The sequence below is a fragment of the Melozone crissalis genome, unplaced genomic scaffold, assembly GCF_028551555.1.
Source record: "Melozone crissalis strain CALT ecotype California unplaced genomic scaffold, PUWL_Pcris_2 ptg000035l_1, whole genome shotgun sequence".
Taxonomy (NCBI): Eukaryota; Metazoa; Chordata; class Aves; order Passeriformes; family Passerellidae; genus Melozone; species Melozone crissalis.
The window spans coordinates 13114974-13127992 of NW_026535813.1; positions in this window are offsets into that span (position 1 = coordinate 13114974).

Sequence of the window (13019 nt, forward strand, 5' to 3'; positions counted from 1 at the left end):
TTAGGGCAAATTTGGGAGAGAATCTCCAAAGGGGGCCCCTCCAGAAAGCAATCCCACACAACCCCTCCCCCCAACCAGTTTGGGAAGAATTCCTCAGAGAGAAGTGGAAAGAACCTGTTTATTTAACAGGCACAGCACACCCCCCCCCCCCCACCCTCCCACCCCCCCCCCAGCACACAAAATGAACAATACTGGATGACACCGCTCTGAAAAAAGATGACATATTCAGAAAGACTCTCTTGGGGGTGGTCGCTCTGTTATCAGTCCCTCTGGCGCTGGGGCAGCTGCTGCAGCCACAGGGTGCAAACTCTCGGTGTTCCCAGGTCCCAGTCCGGAGCAGGTTCAAGTTGGTTCAAAAAGGAGAGGAGAAACAGTCCAGGAAGAAATTTGGACTGTTAGCTAAACTAGCTAATGAGCAGAAGCAAGAGCAAGCAGAAGCAAAGCAGAAGCAAGAGCAAGAGAGCAAAGCGAAAAGCAAAAGCAAAAAAAGCAAAAGCAGCACTATGTACTGCCCCATCTCTGTGTCCCGCCAGCCATGGGGGAGCAGCTGATAAGAAAACCCAAACAAAATTTTCAGCCTTCAGAGCCAGTCTTAAAGGTACAGAACATAATATTCAACATAAACAGAACACATGAATGGGGATACAAGCATCATAGTGTCACCCTAGGACATTCCACCCCTTATCCCCATATCATCAACATACTACCACACATCATGCATTTATTCACATAAAACTTCCATCTGTTCCCCAAAAAATTACAAGCAATACCCATCATGCCCTCATCACATCCCCACACTGGACCACTGAATCCAGGCCCTATACTACAGAGCTGTAGGATTCCCCCCTTTCACTTTACCCACTTAAAGCTCCATCTATCACTTGCCCAGACCTTCGACACTTACACATTTCCTTCTGTCTCATGTCTGTATGGTTTAATGTACAGACAATGGCAGTAACATCCAATGAACAGTGATATTGCATATCATTCTAACCCCACAATCAGATCTCCCTGAGGTACACATCGTGTTGTTCCATCTCTTTGCATTATCCACCATGTGCAACCTGGTCCCTGAGCAAAGACAACCCCACAAATGGGTTTGTCTGCACTCGAGGCAGAATTGATCCACACAGTCTGTCTTAACCTCTGACATGTACCACTGGGACTTGGTGTCCTGTTATATTCAGGGACTCAGACTGGGCAGGACCTGTTCGGTTGGTGGAACCTCGGGTGTTAACTAACCAGGTGGCCTTTGCTAAATGCTGCTCCCAATTTTTGAAAGGTCCCCCACCCAAAGCTTTCAACTGGGTTTTTAGTAGTCCATTGTACCTCTCCACTTTCCCTGCAGCTGGTGCATGGTAGGGGATATGGTACACCCACTCAATGCCATGTTCCCTAGCCCAGGTGTTGATAAGGCTGTTCTTGAAATGAGTCTCATTGTCTGACTCAATCCTCTCAGGGGTACCATGCCTCCAAAGGACCTGCTTTTCAAGACCCAGGATGGTGTTCCAGGCAGTAGCATGTGACACAGGGTTGGTTCCAACTATCCAGTGGCGGCTTCCACCATGGTCAGCACGTAGCGCTTGCCTTGGTGTGTCTGGGGCAGTGTGATGTAGTCAATCTGCCAGGCCTCCCCATGCATGCACTTGGACCACCGCCCACCGTACCACAGGGGCTTCATTTGCTTGGCCTGCTTGATGGCAGCACAGGTCTTACAGTCATGGATAACCTGAGAAATACTGTCCATGGTTAGATCCACCCCTCGGCCTCGTGCCCACTTATAGGTGGCATCCCTGCCCTGATGGCCTGAGGCATCATGGGCCCATCTAGCTCTTCCTTGTGTTCCCAAACTAGGTCTATCTTGGGAACCCCTATCTTTGCAGCCTGGTCTACCTACTCATTGTTTTGGTGCTCCTCATTGGCTCTACTCTTGGGAACATGGGCATCCACCCCAACACCGGTAGTCGGGGTGCCAGGAGGAGTTGCGCTTCTGAACCAATCACCTCTGAGACAGCTTGGACTCCTTCATAGGTAGCAAAGATTTCTTTCTCTGTTGGAGTGTAGTTGGCTTCAGACCCTCAGTAGCTCTGACTCCAAAATCCCAGTGGTCGATCCCGAGTCTCCCCAGGCACCTTCTGCCAAAGGCTCCAGGACAAGCCATGGTTCCTGGCTGCAGAGTAGAGCATGTTCTTTACCTCTGGTCATGTCCTGACCGGGCCAAAGGCTACTGCATGAGCAATCTCCTGCTTAATCTGGGCAAAGGCTTGTTGCTGCTCAGGGCCCCACTGGAAATTGTTCTTCTTGCGGGTGACCAGGTAAAGAGGGCTCACGATCTCACTGTACTCAGGAATGTGCATTCTCCAAAAGCCTATGGCACCTAGGAAAGCTTTTGTCTCCTTCTTATTGGTTGGTGGAGACATTGCTGTGATCTTGTTGATGACATCTGTAGGAATCTGACGCCGTCCATCTTGCCACTTCACTTCCAGGAACTGAATCTCACAAGTTGGTCCCTTTACTTTGCTCTTTTTGATGGCAAAACCAGCTCCCAGGAGCATTTGGATGATTTTCTCTCCTTTCTCAAACACTTGCGCAGCTGGATTCCCCCACACAAGGATTTCATCAATATACTGTAGGTTTTCTGGAGCCTCACCCTTTTCTAGTGCAGTCTGGATCAGTCCATGGCAGACGGTGGGACTGTGCTTCCATCCCTGGGGCAGTCGGTTCCAGGTATACTGCACTCCCCTCCATGTGAAAGCAAACTGAGGCCTGCATTCTGCTGCCAGAGGAAGGGAGAGAAATGCATTGGCAATGTCTATAGTGGCATACCATTTTGCTGCCTTGGACTCAGGCTTGTACTGGAGCTCTAATATGTCTGGCACAGCAGCACTCAGTGGTGGAGTCACTTCATTCAATGCACGGTAGTCCACAGTCAATCGCCATTCTCCTTCAGATTTACGCACAGGCCAAATGGGGCTGTTGAAGGGTGTGTGGGTCTTGCTGACCACCCCTTGGCTCTCCAGCTCTGGGATCATCTTATGGATGGGGATCACAGCATCTCGAGTGGTTCTATACTGTCATCGATGCACTATGGAAGTGGCAATTGGCCCCTGTTGCTCTCCTCCCTTCAGAAGTCCTGCTGCAGATAGATTCTCAGACAGTCCAGGCAAGATATTCAACTTCTGGATGCCCTCTGTCACTACAGCTGCTATCCCAAATGCCCGAGTCCTTTTGGGTCTTTGAAGTACCCACTTCGAAGGTAGTCTATGCCCAAAATACATGGGGCCTCTGGGTCAGTCACGATAGGATGTTTCTTCCACTCATTCCCATTCAGGCTCACATCAGCTTCCACCAAAGTGAAATCCTGGGATCCCCCTGTCACACCAGCAATAGAAACAGACTCTGTCCCCACATATCTCAATGGGATTAATGTACATTGCGCACCAGTATCAAACAAAGCTTTATACTCTTGTAGTTCTGATGTGCCAGGCCAATGAATCCACACAGACCAGAAAACACAATTTTCCCTAGCCTCTACCTGGCTAGAGGCAGGGCCCCTCTCAGCCTGGTTATCATTCTTTCCCTGGGCATATGTCTTGGATATTCCTTCAAGGGGATCAGACATGTCAACATCATCATATCTGGCAGTTCGGCTACGGGCAACTGGAGCTGCTTTCCTTTTGGTGGAACTCCCTCTCTCAACCCTGTCTTCCTTCAATTCATGCACCCGTCGTGCCAGAGCAGCAGTAGGTTTTCCATTCCATCTCCTCATGTTTTCTCCACAATCACGCAGGGAGAACCACAGCTCAGTTTGTGGGGTATACCTTCTCTCTCCATCTGGGGAACATCTGAGTTGGGCACCAGAACCTCTGATCTGTACTGCTGAGATTTGGAGAAGGTCTTCTTTAATCTCTTCTCTGAGCTTCTTGTGATTCTTCTCTATCTTATCCTCTAATTTCTGCAGACGTGTTTCCACCGCTGCAATTCTGGCATGTGTTGGGCCATGTACAGCGTCTGCATATGCTCGGAGTTTCCTTGCCATATCAACCACAGTCTCATCCCTCTCATCCCTCTTCATTATGGCTAAGGCAGAAGCATATTCTTGTGGCCCAAGTCGTACAAGTTTTAGCCACATCACAGACGTGCATGGTACCAAGTCTGGGTTCCTAGTTGTTATGTCATCTGAGAAGATAATCTCTGCCACTGCCATTTCTCTCAGGCGTTGGATCCCTTGCTCTGTGGTCTTCCACCGTGTTTGCGGCATATAGAGATCGTCTGCACACAGGTATCTTTGTGCAACACTTTCCAAGACCCATGCCCAGAGGTTGTGTGGATTAGCCCCCCTCATCATTCCTTGGTCTATGACAGGATCATGTGACAAGGATCCCAAATGCCTGGCTTCAGTGCCATCCAGAATTGTAGCCTCGCCTGCAGCATTCCAGAGACAGACTAACCAAATAATTATGGATTCATCAGGTCGTCGAGTGTAATCCTTCCGAAAGCCACGAAGGTCCTTCAGGGAAAAGGACTCAATAGTTGCTTCTGATTTTGCACCTGCTGCTTTGACTTCTGATTTTTTGTCAGGAGGCACTGACGGTCCTTCTCCTGCATCATCATCATCATCCACTGGTCGATTGGTCTTGTCCATGCATTTCCCACTTCTAGTGCTAGTAGCAACAGCCATTGGTTTAGCTGCTGGCTTAGGCTCACTATCTGGTTTGGCTGCTGGCTCCGAGCCTGGGGTGTTGGCTGCAGCCTGAATCACCGGGATAGTTGCTGATTTAGCTCCCTGCCTCCCTGCCTCTTCCTGCTGCCGGACAATATCTAGCATTGTGCGATAAGCATATGCCAAGGCCCAGTTGACTGCAATGATCTTTTTCTCCTTTGGGTCATCCTGGTACTTCTCTTTCAGGTATTTCACCACCTCAGCTGGGTTCTGAATTTGTTCATGGGGAAAATCCCAGACTATAGGGTCAGAGAATTCCTTCAGGATTTGGCCCATATCCTCCCATTTCCCACACCACTTAGGATTTTCCACTCCTGGGTCTACTCCTGAGTCAGGGGTCTCATCAGCCCGTCTAGAAATCTCAGCCCTCATTCTAGAGAAGCAGCAGACTGTATAGAGGAAGGTTACCAGATTAAATACCAGAAAGATGGTCTCTTTAACATTCAGGGGAAAGTGAACATTCTTCAATAGTGATGTAACAGATTCAGAGGAGAAGGAAAGCAGAGGCTGAAAAACCTCATCCCCTGCTCCTTCTCTAACAAACTGGATGCCTAACCATAGCCACGAACCATTCATACCTGGAGCAGACCCCAGCATGTTTATAAACTTCTTACAAATCATTACCACCAAGCCCGGCAGGATAGCTATTCTGGTCACTGCTCCTCTGCTGTAAAAACTGCGTATTAGGGACAATACTAGAGCTATTTCTGGATAAGAAAATAAACCTAGGGACCATAGAGGTATTAAGATCTGAAAAAACCCTAGGGACCAGAAATGCATGTGAGCCTTCACCCCAATAGACATTATGAATTCAAAAAGCATGGCTATTAACTGCTTTATACGAACACAGAGTAATGGCAACCAAAATGCACTCAAAATAAGATTTTTCCACTCTCTATTGAGTCCCTGCTTTGGGCGCCAAATTTTGTCCTGGTTTAGGGCAAATTTGGGAGAGAATCTCCAAAGGGGGGCCCCTCCAGAAAGCAAACCCAAACAAAACTTTCACTCTTCAGAGCCAGTCTTAAAGGCACAGAACATAATATCCAGCATAAACAGAACACATGAATGGGGATACAAGCATCATAACGTCACCCTAGGACAATGAGGATAACCTCATTTTAATACATAAGCGGCGATGGGAGGTGCTGGGGTTATGCATACATATTATTTTGGGAAATAAATAGAAGGCAAAGAACCTTGTGCGGCACGGTCACACCTTTCGATCACGACCCCCCTATGCTGCCCACTGCCATAATAAACATACTACTTTCTAACTTTAACTAGTTAGAGTCTTTGTCCATGATTTTTGGTTTTAAAGATTCAGTTTCTTTTATCTCTCAGTCCTAGTTTTATCTACCAGCAGACCCAGAGTTTGTTTGTAAAGACAAGTCCTTCATTCCTTTCAGGAGTATATTTCAAACCTTTCTGGGTTCGATCCATTTTATTCACAGAGACTTAATTTTCCTTGTTCTTCTGTGTTTTAACCAGTTCATAACAACATCAAAAGACCCTTTTTGGCCATGGTATCTCCAAAGTTCACCAGTGGTCAATTAATATTGCTAAACTTCCAGCCTGGCACTGACATTCTTCAGCTCAGCAGCAGCCACTTGCCAGGATGTATTTTGGCTGCACAGGGCAGGTTGCAAAGACACAGCTCTCAGGACGTGTGGAGGGGGAGTGCCTGCCAGGCCATCACAGAATCGTAGAAGGATTTGGGTCATGGCCATGTAGTCCAACTCCCCTGCACTGAGCGGGGACATCTTCAACTAGATCAGCTGGCTCAGCACCACGCTCAACCCAGTCTTGATTGTTTCCAGGGATGGAACATCCACCATCTCTCTGTGCAGCCACTTGTCAGGGTTTCACCATCACAGGATGCTCAGAGAGTTCAGCAATGGCACCCCAGGACCACGGTTGTAGGCAGCTTTGGAGCCAACTCTGACCAGAGAGGGGTGACCCCCATCTCTGGTTGTCTCTGACCCCACTGCCCCCATCCTGTTGTGCACCCACTCACCCAGAAGTGGGCCCTGAGCCATGCTTCCCACATTCTGCCACTGCACTCTGCCACCAGCTTGCCCAGCAGGCCCCACTCTGAGGCAGTGTCCCCACTCACACATGGTTACATTCACTCCACTTACCGTGTAGGCCTTCACTGTGCGCTCCTGGGTCTCCATGGGTTGGGGGAACAAGGTGCACTGTAGGAATACAGCTAGAAAGCTGAGAGCACTGTCCAGCTCATGACAGAAGTGGATATGTTAGCATCAGTAGGCTGCAAGCCTTGGCAACAGAAAGCAGAACTTTGAAGGAGGAGCGAAGAAGTTAGCTGTGTGCTTGGTACAATGTACTTAGTAAGCAGAAATTATGTAAGATTTCACATACCTGCGCTAGTTTGTATGAGGCTTTGAATTAAGCAATGTTACCTAGTTACATAAATGTTATAGTTGTGCTATTTTTAGTTACAGCTGAAAAGGTATATAAGCTCAGCTTTGCAAATCAATAAACGGCTTCATATGTGCAAACCATGTAGACCCTGTCTCTTTATCAATCACTGTCAAATGGTGCCCTCATGTTGAGGAAGTGATGATCGCCTAGCTGAGCGACTGAGGACGTGCCCTGCAGAACTATGTGCTGCTGAGAGGAAGCAGGAAAGCAGGCCAGCGACAAATCCCTCCAGGATAAAGGAGGTGAGATACCCCTCCAAGATATAGGAGGTTAGCTGCTGCAGGGGACAATGGGTCAGGGAATATCTGCCCAGAAAATAGACATTTTTTAACTTGTGTCTAGGCTGCTGTGGCAGCATGGCAAAACTTTACCCTTGCATGACTTAAAAGTCCTATTATAATGGGCACCTGCTGAATCCCAGAAGCCACTGAGTCCACAGTCTTTACAACAGATCTGTGGGACAAAGAGCAAATTAATCTATGGGATTCTGCTACCAAGGTAAATAAAGCAGCTGCAGAAATGCTACCCTCCTGGCAAGTGATTTTTGAGGCCTTAAAGGCTCCAGAAAACTCCCAGGCTGCAGGGAATGCCTGCTCTCCCTCTACAGCAGAAGCTCAATGCTCTTAAAAATCTGAAGAGACTGCTGCTAAAGTTGTTTGCCCCCCCTTTATGGTGGAGTCTCAGAATTCCTTACATTCTGAAGAGACTGCATGTCCGTCTCCCATATAACAGCAAACAGGACCCACAGCCTTGGTATCATCTCTTGCGAGTGAAAGGGAGGGAGGCCCTTCACCCTCTGTAAGGGCTTTTGCTGCCAGCTACTGCCCAGAAAACAGTGAGGAAAACGAACAGGAGGGTCCCAAGGAGGATCCCTTTGATCCTGGACACACTGATCCTGACAATGAACCTGATTTATATCCCCCCGACCCTCATGACAACTGAGTGCGCTTAAAACAACAAGCATTAAGGGAGGGACATTTTGACATTGCTGAAATAATTGTGGCACCTGTAATATATTTGGGTGAACTGCCCATTGGGAATAGCTGTCTTTCCCAGAAATTAAAAAGCTCCCACGAACAGTTACAGAGCACGTTATCGGCTCACCACATTTTCCAAACATGCTAATTTCTTTGTTTGCTGCTCACATAATGACCCCGCACAAATTAAAAGCTCTCGCTTGGCTACTGCTATCTCCAATTCAATACAGCTTATGAGACAAGGAGTGGGAGAAGGGTCTGCAAAGACTTCTTATAACTTATGTGGGTCATGCTAATCAGAACCTGGCAGCCCTCAAAATCAGGCAGCTTATGGGAACGGGACCTTAGACAGATCCTGTCACCCAGGTGCGAGACTACCCAAGGGAAGCCCTTGATGGAGTCCAGGATGCAGCTCACCAAGCCTTTCTTAAGGTCTCCCATGCAAAAACACCTCAGAAAGCATTCACAACCATTGTCCAGGGCCTTCAGGAGCCCTACATGCAGTTTATTGACTGTCTTAAGCAAGCACTCAAATGCCAAATTGATAATGTAGACGCTCATTAAATTTTGCTTTTAAATCTTGCTGTTGAAAATGCAAACACAGACTGTATAAAACTCCTTAAGTCCCTACCTAACCATGAACCAACTCTTATTGAAATGGTTGAAGTGTGCAACCTACATTGGGACAATAGAACATCAATATGAAGCCATGGCCGCAGCTTTTGCAGCCATCAAAGGTGGCTTTGGAACTCTGGCAGTTTGTTTCAGCTGTGGCAAACATGACCACCTTAAAAAAGACTGCTTTGCCCAGAAAGGAGCGAAGCTAAAAACCCTTGATGTATGTCCACGGTGTCATAAAGGTCGTCATTTTGCTAACCAATGTCACTCTAAGTATGATTCCGAAGGTTGCCTGATCCAGGGAAACTGGAACCGCAGTGCGGTCCAGCACCGCACTCCAACACAAATACCTCAGCCGCCACCGCAGATGCTGCCAACACAGATGCTGACTCCGCAAGCACAGCCACCGAGGATACCCAGCAGAGGATTGCCTCAGGTCTTTGCCCAGCAACTGCAGGTTGTACCAGACTGGACCTGGCAACCTCAATCACAGTAACGTTGCTCGACTCTTCTGTTCATTTGCTCCCTACAGGAATTTTTGGCCCACCAGGACCCCAGAAAAGTGCTTTGCTGGTGGGGAGGTCTTCAACTACCCTTTTAGGGCTTTTTGTCCTCCTGGGAGTTATAGACTAAGACTCTGTTGGGGAAATTAAAACCATGGCTTGGACCCCCTTTCCACCCTGTACTGTCCCTCAAGGTACACGTATCACACAATTTATTCCTTTTTCATACAATTTGTCATCCCCTTTAACAGAATGCAATACAAGGGTGGGAGGATTTGGCTCTACAGGAAACCCACAAATATGGGCGCAGACAATTTCTGATGCAGGTCTCACTTGCAAATGTACCCTGTCATCACAGGGGGAACAGATAACATTCACTGGTATTTTAGATACCAGAGCAGATGTCACTGTTATCTCTCAAACCAAGTGGCCCCCCACTTGGCCCCTCACAGAGGTACCCCAAGCTCTCACTGGTATTGGGGGGAGCAGAATGTTCTAGGTTGAATATATGATACTTTTATCCCTAATCGTCTTGTTCTGTTTCTGCTGAAAAACAAGTTTTGCACCTTTAAGACTTGTTCCAGGGAGTGAAGGGGGGAGAGAAGAAGCGTGCAGTTTGTTTTCAGACACTGCACTCACTCCTCCACATTCCTGCTCCTGGACTGTGTTGTCTGCAGATGAACAGACAGCTGGACAGAGCTCTCCTTTGCTTTTAGTTAGTTTAGCTAGCTGAGGCAAAGAAGTTCCCTGGACTGTGGTTTTTTTTTTCCTTTTTTCCCTTTTCTTTGGACTTGTTTAAACCTGCTCTGGAATGTGTTGCAGGGCTTTGCAAGGGTCTTCAGGGGTGAAGAGATAGACGAGAATCTTGACTTCATGATCAGAAGGCTGGATTTATTAATTTATGATATATATAATACATTATGACTATACTAATAGGAATAGAGAGAAAAGTTCAGAAGCTGCTAAGCTAAGAATAGAATAGGAATGAATAAACAAGGGAGCTCTCTGTGAATCTGTCCCAGAGAGCTTGGCCCCTGATTGGCCCTTAATTGTAAACATGGAACATGGACCAATCACAGGTGCACCTATTGCATTCCACAGCAGCAGGTAACAATTGTTTACATTCTCTTTCTGGGGCCTCAGCTTCCCAGAAGAAGGAAAAATCCTACAGAAAGGATTTTTATGAAAAGATGTCGGTGACAGGAATGAACACCCAGAAGAGCACCAGCAGCTCTCATCTGTGGCCCACTGGGCCAGGCCTGGGCCATGGCATTTCCAGCACCGGAGGGACTGATAAGAGACTGAGTGAGCCGAGCTGCAACCCGGGGAGGGGACTTTCTGAGTTTGTCATCTCTTTTGGAGCAGCAAAAGGTTTTATTGTTTAATATTGTTTAGGTTTTATTGTTTAATAAACAGTTTTTTCCACTTTTCTCCAAGGAGGTATTTTTCTCCCGGACTGGTTGGGGGGAGGGGCCGATTGAATCTGCTTTCCTACCGGAGCCCTTTTGGGGGTTCTCTCCAAAATTTGCCCTGAACCAGGACACAGTCACAGTTTCCAAAGTCGCCATCTAATTCAGGTGACGGGACGTGAAGGTCATATAGCCTCTGTAAAGCCGTTTGTTCTGCCTGTGCCCATGGTATTATGGGGACGAGATGTACTTTCTCAATGGGGTCTCAAAATTCAGTCTGATTTTTAACAGGGGCCATTGTGGCATATGACACCCTGAAATTAATCTGGGAAACTGAAACACCTCTCTGGGTGGACCAATGGCCCCTCCCACTACCTAAATTACACACACTCATTGACCTTATCCATGAACAACTTCAAAAGGGACATATAGTCCCCTCTACCAGTCCCTAGAATTCACCTGTGTTTGTAGTTAAAAAACAAACTGGCAAGTGGAGCTTGGTCTAAGACCTCTGCAAAATTAATGATGTCATGGAGGACATGGGAGCCCTTCACCTTGGTCTCCCATCCCCCGCCATGATCCCTTAAGATTGCCACTTGACAGTCATTGACTTAAAAGACTGCTTTTTTGACATTCCTTTGCATCCTGATGCTCCTAAATTTGCCTTTTCTGTTCCAAGCATTAACATGCAAGCACCCTTGCAAAGATATCACTGGGTGGTCCTTCCTCAAGGCATGAAATGCACTCCCACTATTTGCCAGTGGTTTATTGCGAGGGTCCTCAGCCCCATTCGCCAAAAAATGCCTGCTGACTTATTATATCATTACATGGATGACATTCTTATTGCAGCAGAAAAACAGGAAATCATGGAGGACGCCTCAGCCCTTGTCATTGCTGCTGCAACCCAAGCAGGGCTTTGTGTTTCTTCTGAAAAAATCCAGCGTCAACCCCCTTGGAAATACCTTGGCTGGGACATTCGGACCCAGAGTATTTATCCTCAGTCTTTACAGATTCAAACAGACATTTGTACTTTGCATGATGCTCAAAAACTTTTGGGTTCAATTAACTGAGTTTGTTCCTTTTTAGGAATTTCAAATGCTGACCTGAGCTCTTTGTTTGATCTGCCAAAAGGGGAACCAGATCCCCTGTCACCTCGACAGCTCACACCAGAAGCCTGCCAGGCACTGTGGCTGGTAGCTGATGCTATTTCAAATCGGCAAGTGGCCCGATGGGCCCCTGAGTTTCCCTTTTCTTTAATAATTCTGCTTTGATATTTCAGTGGGATCCTAAAGTTCCTGACCCCTTGCTGATCATAGAGTAGATTTTTTTGCCACACCAGATGTCTAAAACTGTAAGCACACAACATGAGATGTTTTCTTTGCTTATTGCAAGAGCTAGACAGACTTACCACACTTCCAGGTGTGGATTTTTGTTTGATCTGTTTGCCTATTACTACTGTCTATTTACACTGGCTGATGCAACAATCTGAAGTTTTTCAAATGGCCCTCACTGACTTCTCTGGACAGCTTTCTACACATCCCCTGAAGCACAAGCTTGTGGCAACCAGCTTTAATCTCCTAATGCAACCCAAGAGAAGTGAGGTCCCATTACAAGCTTTGACTGTCTTTACAGATGGATCTGGCTGCACCCACAAGTCAGTACTGCTTTGGTGGAACACCGATCTCAATCAATGGGATTAAGATGTCACTACTGTTTCAGGTTCCCCTCAGACTGATGAATTGGCAGCTGTTATTGGAGCCTTTCAGCGATTTGTCACCCCTTTTAACTTAATAACAGATTCTGCTTACGTTGCAGGACTTGTGGAGGAAGCTAAAGCTGCTGTACTAAAGGATGTGCCCAACAAGGAATTGTTTCAGTGGTTACAACAACTTGTTTTCCTTTTAGATACTAGACAGTGTTGTTGCAGTGGGCCCCTGGCCAGGTAATAATTAGCATTGACTCCATGATTCACAGAAGGCTGATCAATCTCTATTAAGAAACCCATACTTTTATAGACAGTTACGATACAACTGGACTTGATTGGTCCTTCAATCAAAACCCATCACTATTGGTTAATTAGGAAGCCACCCTTTGGTAAACAAATCTCCATAACACATTCCACATGTTCACGACAACAGGTACAGCAGGTTAAGATAAGAATTGTTTCTCATTCTTTCCTTGATCTTCTCACAGCCTTCCCCAGGACGATGCCTGGGAAAGTTGTGTTTCTCTCTGTGGCCAGAGAGCTGCTGCCACAAGAGAGCACCCCTACTTTGTTATGCATGTCAGGTCTCACACAACTTGACCTGGTTTCATTGCAGAGGGGAACTGGCAAGCAAATTTACTT